This window comes from Lathyrus oleraceus, chromosome 4 (genome assembly GCF_024323335.1).
Source record: "Lathyrus oleraceus cultivar Zhongwan6 chromosome 4, CAAS_Psat_ZW6_1.0, whole genome shotgun sequence".
Classification (NCBI taxonomy): Eukaryota; Viridiplantae; Streptophyta; class Magnoliopsida; order Fabales; family Fabaceae; genus Lathyrus; species Lathyrus oleraceus.
Genome location: NC_066582.1, coordinates 351,830,756 through 351,838,997, shown reverse-complemented (window position 1 = coordinate 351,838,997; position 8,242 = coordinate 351,830,756). Strand labels below are relative to the sequence as shown.

The window sequence follows — 8,242 nt, the reverse complement described above, 5'->3', positions numbered from 1 at the left end:
TTCGGGTTTATGCACATGTGCTCGACCTTAAGGGATAAAGTGTCCATTTTAGCTTGCATCATGTCTATAGAGCTTAGTTCATGTACTCCTCCTTGGGCTTCCTTCTTCTCACCGGTCGCTCATTCGACTCCCCATGATTGATGGTTTTGAGTCATATCTTCGATGAGGGCACTAGCTTCAGGGTAAGGTTTGTTCATCAGCGCACTGCCTGCGGCAACGTCGATGGTTATCTTAGTGTTATAGTGAAGTCCATTATAAAAGGTCTGAATGATTAACCATTTTTCTAAACCATGATGTGGGCATGCTCTTAACAGCTCTTTATATCTCTCCCAAGCTTCGAACAGCGATTCTCCTTGGTTATGGGTAAATCTAGTTATATGGTTTCGAAGAACGGTGGTCTTACTTGGGGGAAAGTATCTAGCAATGAATAATCTTCTAAGGTTATCCCAAGTCGTAATGGAATTGGGTGGAAGGGAATCTAACCATGATAGGGCTTTATCTCTGAGGGAAAAAGGGAATAATCTTAAACGGATTGCCTCAGGAGAAGCTCCATTGGTTTTAAAAGTGTCTGCTAATTGGAGAAAGATTTTTAAATGTTGGTTTGGGTTCTCAGTAGCGAGACCTGTGAATCATCTCTGTTGCACTAGTTGCAACAGAGAGGGTTTAAGTTCGAAATTATTAGCTGGGATGGTTGGGTTTACTATACTAGAACTAAGTTCTTCGTTGGATGGTTGGGAGAAATCCTTAAGAGGCCTATGGTTTTGATCTTCGGCCATAGCTTTCCTAATTCTATGAAACAATAAACGTGTGTGAGCGTAACGTTCAGGTTCCGCAAGAGGGTATACTAAACTTCCGGTGCTGCGAGTTCTTCGCATTGACCGGCGGGTAATAACCTAAGTCTAAACGATATAACAACAGGGTATGAAATTTGACGAAATTGGTCCCCGGCAACGACGCCAAAATCTTGATGCGTGCTTTTCGCAAGTATACGAACGCGTCAGAGTAATATAAAAGATTGTCGAATCCACAGAGACCAAGTGTCAATCTATCGTTATCTATTGTTATGGTGTTTATCTAAGGTAATCAAAATAGGGGTTTTTAGAGTGTGCAATGAAAAGTAAAGTGTTGAATAAAGTTCAATTAATAAAGACAGGCTCGAATGTAATTCACATAATCAATTAATAATCCAAGTACTTGCTAATAGAACTACTTATGGGCAGTGTTTCCTACTTTGAAAAGAACCAATTAACAGGAACTGTCACTTTCGCGTATTCAGAACGGAGTTGTACTCCCTAATCAAACCCTTTTATTGTCACTTATAAAAAGGCGCACATTGCTTTAGGGTAGTAAACCTATCTTTAAGAAATATAGTATCTTGACCAAGTTGAAAAGTATTTTAACCTGGATCTCTTAACCAAAAGAGGTTCTCACGAACCAGACTCTAAACTTATAAACGCGTCCGAAAATAGTTTTAAAATCACTTTTCTTCTTAAGTTAAAAACTCCTAATGAACTAAACAAAGCGCTTTCGTTGTATTTGAAATAGTTAAAAACAATTAAGTTTAAATAGACGTTGGATGGCTTTCGATCTTACCCAACGGAAATTAAGTGCGGGAAAACTTAAGTTGAAAGTTAAAATAGCCCTTAAGTGTTTCTACGAACAATTGTACGGATTATCGGTTCAATTACGATCCTTACATTCTAACCTTATAGGTTTAGTTAGACATGGTAAAGTAAAGGTGCATTTAAATTTAAATAAAAGTAGTGCGAGTGCAGAATTTAAATAAAAGTAGTGCGAGTGCGGAAAGTAAATAAAAGTAGTGTGAGTGCGATAAATAAATAAAGTAAAAAGAGTGCGAGAAATAAATAAAGTAAAGCGAGTGCGAGAAATAAATAAATTAAAGAGAGTGCGGGAAAATAAATAAAATAAAGTGAGTGCGGGAAAATAAATAAAGTAAAGCGAGTGCGGGGAAATAAATAAAGTAAAGCGAGTGCGGGGAAATAAATAAAGTAAAGCGAGTGCGAGTAATAAATAAAGTAAAGCGAGTGCGAGAAATAAATAATGTAAAGACAGTGCGGGAAAGTAAATAAAGTAAAGCGAGTGCGGGAAAATAAATTAGATAAAGGCAAAGCAATAAAAACCTGCTCCAATCGGAGGGTTGAATAAAATGCGAAGCGGAAATGAAAATGGCGGCAGGATTAACTTTCTTCCAAAGTGCTCCAAACTCGATTACAGACTTGATCACTGACTTGATTACATAATTGAGGTAACACCCCAATGCAAAGTGATTACCACTTTAAAATACTGAATATATGCCTAAGTGAAACTAAGTTTGCTCTAAGTTTGCATCTTCTCTAAGTTTGGATGATTAAACAAATGAATTTGAGTCTCTATTTATAGGAAAGTAAAATAATGGAAAAGACAAGGATGCCCTTCAGTTTGAAATTCGGAGGGAAAACTTTTCTTCTTGTGGCGCCCGCCACAAGTCCATGGCGCCCGCCATAAGAGCAAATTGTGGCGCCATAGTGGAGATAGTGGGGAACGTGGCAGTTGAGGGAAGTTGAGTTGTGACACGTCATGGCTGGACCCATGGCGCCAGTCACAGTGGGAGCCACATGTGTAAAATGCTGAATTTTAGGGTTTTTAGCTCATTTTCACTCCTTTTCTCGATCGGGGCTCTGATTAAAGTAAAAACCTGAAAACAAAGAGAAACATAGTAATAACATAACAAAATAACAATAAAACAACTAAAATGCATGCGAAATCGGAGTCAAAAATATGGTGAATTTCAGTGTCATCAGCCAAACGCCAATTACGTGAGGAAGATATCGGGAATTAATTTTCAATAGAAGTTTCGAAGTTTTCTGTTTTACGTCTTTCGGTTGTTTAAAATTTCGTAACTTCTCACCCAATTAACATATTGATCCGATTAATTTTCCATTTGTCCGGATGGTTATTATTTTCATTTCATCTGTTGTGGCCGAACGCTAACTTTGTGAGTAAAGTCTTCGAATACGCCAAGTACCTGAGTTTATACAGTGAAAAACTATGTTGAACCGTTGTTTCCTGTGCTATAAAACAATTCATAACTTCTGAACCATATGTCGAAACCGGATGAATTCCGGACAGGAAGTCCGTCTCGAGGTCCCCAATATTTTGTATGTTTAAGCCAAAAGCTAGTTCTGCACCACAAATTCCAGAATATTGCAAAAGCGTCGGAGGTCGATCGTGAATCAGGGTTTTCTCCCACTATTTCGCAAGATTCAAAAATTCATAACTTTTTTGTTTTTTACTGTATCGGGATGTTTCTCACGGAATTGCTTCACAAATTTTGTCGTCTACAAGTTCCCTTTTTGTCCTCGAGTTCAAACGGTATTCAGAAGATCGAGTTTGGTCGCGTTCTTTGGAAGGTGCGCACGAAAATCCTGCGTTTGAATTTTCCGCCTCAGATGACCAGTCGGTTCTCGTCATTCAAACGCACGTATCTTTTGCTTCATTTATCCGATTGAGCCCGTTCTCATGGGAACGAATTACAAATTTACTCATCTTCGACTTTTCTTTGAAGCCCAAAACTGAATTTTGCAACGAAACATGTTTCCTTGAGATTGGAGTTTAAGCGGCATTTTGGAGGAAATTTCAAATTCAAATTTTGTGACCACTATATATTCATTTTTCCTCAATTTCCTCTCATTTTTTTGGGGGTACTCTCCATTCTCTCTCTTCACAAACACTTCTCTCTTTTGCTCTCCCTTCTCTATAGAATCAAATTGCATTTTCTTCTTGAGTTTTCACAACAACTTCATACAAATTCTCAAGAACGCGAAGAACATTCGAATTATTTTTCCAGAAAATTACTGAAATCTCAATTGATCTCTCTCCGATTTCCGGTCCACTCTTTCCGGTGCCGCATCCCGTCCGACCGGTTTCCTCCCGACGCGGCTTCACCGGTCGCAGACGCGATCTCCTCCCTTTACCGCCGCACGAACACGTGCCTCTCTCCTTGCGACCGGCGCTGATGTCCAGTGATACTCCGCCTCTCTAATTGCTTGTTCCGACCACAACTCTGGTCAAGTGTAAGTTCTGGCTACGCTTCAGTAAGCTTCCTCGTTTTCTGTACTGTTTCGGTTGTTTACAAGCTTGTTTTAATTGATTTAGGAATTCAATTGTTTATTTGGATCATAATTGGAAGTTGTGTGATAATTTTGTGAGTAATTGGATTTGAACTTAATTGATAATGATGATTAAGTTTGGGATTGGCTAGAGTTGGGATAATGTTTGTTGATTGAATTCATAATTATGTATGAATATATTGATTGTAATGGTGTGAAAATTGTTGGAATGAATAGAAGGTGATTATGGTGATTTCCAATTGATGTGGATTATGTTAATTGCTATGTGAGAATCATGTTGATTTTATAAACTCTTGTTAAATCGTTGGAGCAAATTGTAAGAGTTCATTATGGATAACTTGTTGAACGATGTTAATGGAAGTTGGATGATGTTGTTTTGAGGTTAATTTGAATTGAAATGGAGTATTGTGTTGATAATCTTGAACCAAATTCATGAGTATTAATGGTGTTGCTTTATGTGTCAATTGTTGTGTTGAAAATGCATGATGCTTGACAATTTGCTTGAGAAATAGGCGATATTTTGTTAGGTTTCAAGTGTTGGATTTGGGTGTCAAGGTTGATTAAATGCTTCAAATGTTGTTGATATATTCCATTGAGAACTTAATTTCGATTCCATTTGTTATGCTAAATCTTTGTGATGTCCTTTTGTGACAATGTAATGTTGTTTTGATTTGTGTTAACATTTGATATGGATTTGAATGTTGTTGTTTCCATGAGTTTGGATTTAATTTCAAATAGGATATCAAGTTGAGCTCAAGTATGCATTTGTTCATAACTTGTGATCCGTGTATGTGTTTTGTAATAATGGAAACTGCATAGGTAAGTGATTCCGGAAGCATTCAGATGGTTTATTTTTTATTTCGGAATTTCACTTTTGCACGTTTTTGGTTCTGTTTTTTTAGAAAAGGGCTTAAAAAGTTTTGCTTCCACTCGGTTTTTGGCCGAACCGAGTTCGTTTTTGGGTTCCTTGACCTGTTTTCTAGTCACCGTGCAATTTTCGTCCCGTTTTAAGTCGGTGATTTTTTACGCCTATTTTCCGATTTTATCGATTTTAAGTGACGTTTTGTGTGAACTTTATATTCTCACCTCCCTGTTTGCATATGCTTATGTTTGTGTGCTTGTGGATGTTCCTTGTGATTGAATTTGCATGTTTTCGGATTAATTTTGCACGCATCTCAAGTGGTAATACACGGTTGCCCCGGACGTTGCTCCGTTGTGTTTACATACTATTTTCGCACCTCTCTCACTTCTATTCTATGATTGTGATGAAGATATGATATGCTTTACTCTTCCTTGTTATTTTTGACTCGTTTGTTGAGATGTGCAAGGTACACCGATTGAAAGTTCCAAGCGCGTGGTTGAATGCACTCCCCTTTATTAGTAGGGGTGTGGGTTCGCTATTCTACGTGAGCTATGTTACCGCGAGTTAGTTATTCCACACGGATTCTTGGTTTCCCATTTATTGGGAAATGTACTTTGTTTATCTATATTTGTTTGGTATTTACGTGATACAGGTTTGCATATACCAACGCCGTTGCGATTTATTTTCGTTGACGGTGTCCATTTGCATTATGGATTATGTTCCGCCTTCTAACTGCGTTTGGCTTGGTTGATGCTAGCTTGTATGAGATTCTATGGGTTTCTATTTTTCTGCATTGCTTGCTCATTATGGATTTGCTATCCGTTTGGTATACTTCTTAATCCTTTTACTTTTCCGCACTATCTGATGCCATGAGAATTAGGGTAGACATTCATCATTGATGCCATGAGAAGTAGGACCTAGGTATTCATTGCATAAGTCCTACTCTGTAGGCCATGTTTGCTGGGAGTCCGTGTCATGTGGGCAGGCAATCTGATTTGTTTGTTTATTTTTGTGCTAAAGACCTCCAAAGAGGCGTCCCCTTCCCAATACCCTTGATAAGTCCTCAAGAGAAGGGAAGCGGAGAGGGTACAGAATCGACCCCCGCACTTTCATCTGTGTCATTCATTACCTCGCGTTACACGTTGACACCTTTGAACCGATTCCCCTACTCTTGTTATCGAGTCGGTCAAGTGGAAAAGGATCTTGCAATCGGATCCCCATGCATTGTCTAGCTTGTGTCGCCTGATGCTGATGCTTTATGCTCTAACGCGCAATGATTGATACTTCCAATTTCAAACTTGCCTTGTGTAGCGATAAATTCATCATCATTAAGCTATTGCCAAGCTAAAGATCAATTAACAAGAGTCGCCACCGCGATTTTATTGTTTTCAAGGGAAAAGGGAAAAAATGTGAACAAAACCCAAATAGTAAGATGTTTTCAAATAAAAACTAATAAAAGTCAGAGATCACAGGTAAGGGGGTTGGTTACACAGAGGGAAGGTGTTAGCACCCAAAGTGTCGTAGGTACTCCTAGGGATCCCTTTTTGTGTGCGTATGTATTTTTGTACAAAGTGATGTTTATAGAGAAATAGAATGGGGGGATGAGAAAAGAATTGATTAATTATATTTTTTGTATTTTTGTACAAAGTGATGTTTTTGAAAGTTTAAGTCAAGTATAGTTAAGTCTATTTACAAATTTGATTTAAGAAAATGAGTTTGAAAATGCAATGGCATAAGGTCAAAGTTTCTATCTTTTGCAAAAGTGGTCAAAGTTTAGAACAAAAGTAGTTCACATAAAGAAAGTTTTGGAAATGGAGGGAGATATTTTGAAATTAAAGAAATGGGGAGAAGATGAAGACACTACCCTAGATACAAGAAATTTAAAAGTTTAAAGTTGAAAAGATCTGACCAAATGGGAGCAATCCAATAGACAAGTATGTCAATAGAAACCCAGAATTCCCTTGGACTTTTCTTAGAATCAAGCAACACACAAATGCACAATCATATCAATCTTGAAGAGCAAAGGCATCAAATAAAGATGGCCTTATCCAAGCTTATCCATTTCAATGATCTTCTTTAGAATAGCCTATGTAGCAGATGAAATCCACAAGTCATAGGTTCAACATAACAGCTTAACAGGGATTATGTTGTAGATGAATCTGGAGAGATCTTGAATGATGTATCAAATGAATTCAAACTTGCAAGTTCTTGGTTCTTCAACAAATTGGCATTAGCCAACTCCATTAGCAAAGGAAAGTTGCCTAAGTTCTAAGTCCAATTGGGAGAGATCAAAACAACAGTCCACTCAAATTGTCTTTTAGGGTTTTTGTTATTATTATGTGCATTAATGGTCAAAGACCAATCAAAAAAACAAAGCAACAAAGTATATCACACAACATGGTCCAATTGGACAAAGGGAAAATTCCATAAACATAAATAATTAGAATGATATGTACAATTACCAATGATAAAAGAACAATAAAAGTAAATTGCATTAAAAGTAAAAGCTTGAAAGTAAAGGTTAATGGTTAGTAAGTTAATAGTTAGTTTTGTTTTGCTTTTTTTGATTTCAAGACATTCGTTGGAGAACACTCAACCCACTTGCCACAAGCATGGATCCTTGAACCAAAACATCTCCAAAGGAAGGAAAGAAGGCCAAGTTTCCACACAATACCATGGAAGAGGGGAGACTTACAATCTCACTAACTAGAATGCTTATGCCTTTCATGTCACAAATTTAGCGCTATGTTAAGCAACCGTAATTCGAATTATGTAGAAGTCACAACTATTTGAGGTCGGGCAAGAAACTTTTGGTGTTAATGCATGTTGGAGACATAGTATTAATAACTATGCTCATTAAACATACCTCACACAAAAAATATGCAAAGGTGTGGCCTAATCGCATCCATACTCATGTTAATCTTTCAATCAACTAGCATTAGGACTTAGAGATGTCATTGGCCAATTGAAATGAATGGATGAAGAAGGGGAATTAGATGAAGAGGGAAAGGGATGAATGAGATCACAAATTGGTCAAAGGAGGACTTTTACCAAATTAATATTATTCAATCATTTTGGGAGATGGAATGTACTTTCCATCAATCCCCTAAATCCAATAATATTAATTTGACAAAGTCAAATCAACCTTGACCAAGGCCCAACAACAAATGAGAAACTCAAATAAGTCAATCCAAATGGTCAACACAATTAAAATGGCATTTATTCAATTAAAAGTATTAAAATAATGCAT

General features: G+C 37.3%; 1 non-coding gene across 1 annotated transcript; it reads left to right on the top strand.

Moving 5' to 3' along the window:
• Positions 1–285: 285 nt before the first annotated feature.
• LOC127077018 (small nucleolar RNA R71) lies at positions 286–392 on the top strand. Its single transcript, XR_007787007.1, has one exon. It is a non-coding gene; the product is annotated as a small nucleolar RNA R71 (small nucleolar RNA).
• Positions 393–8,242: the final 7,850 nt, after the last annotated feature.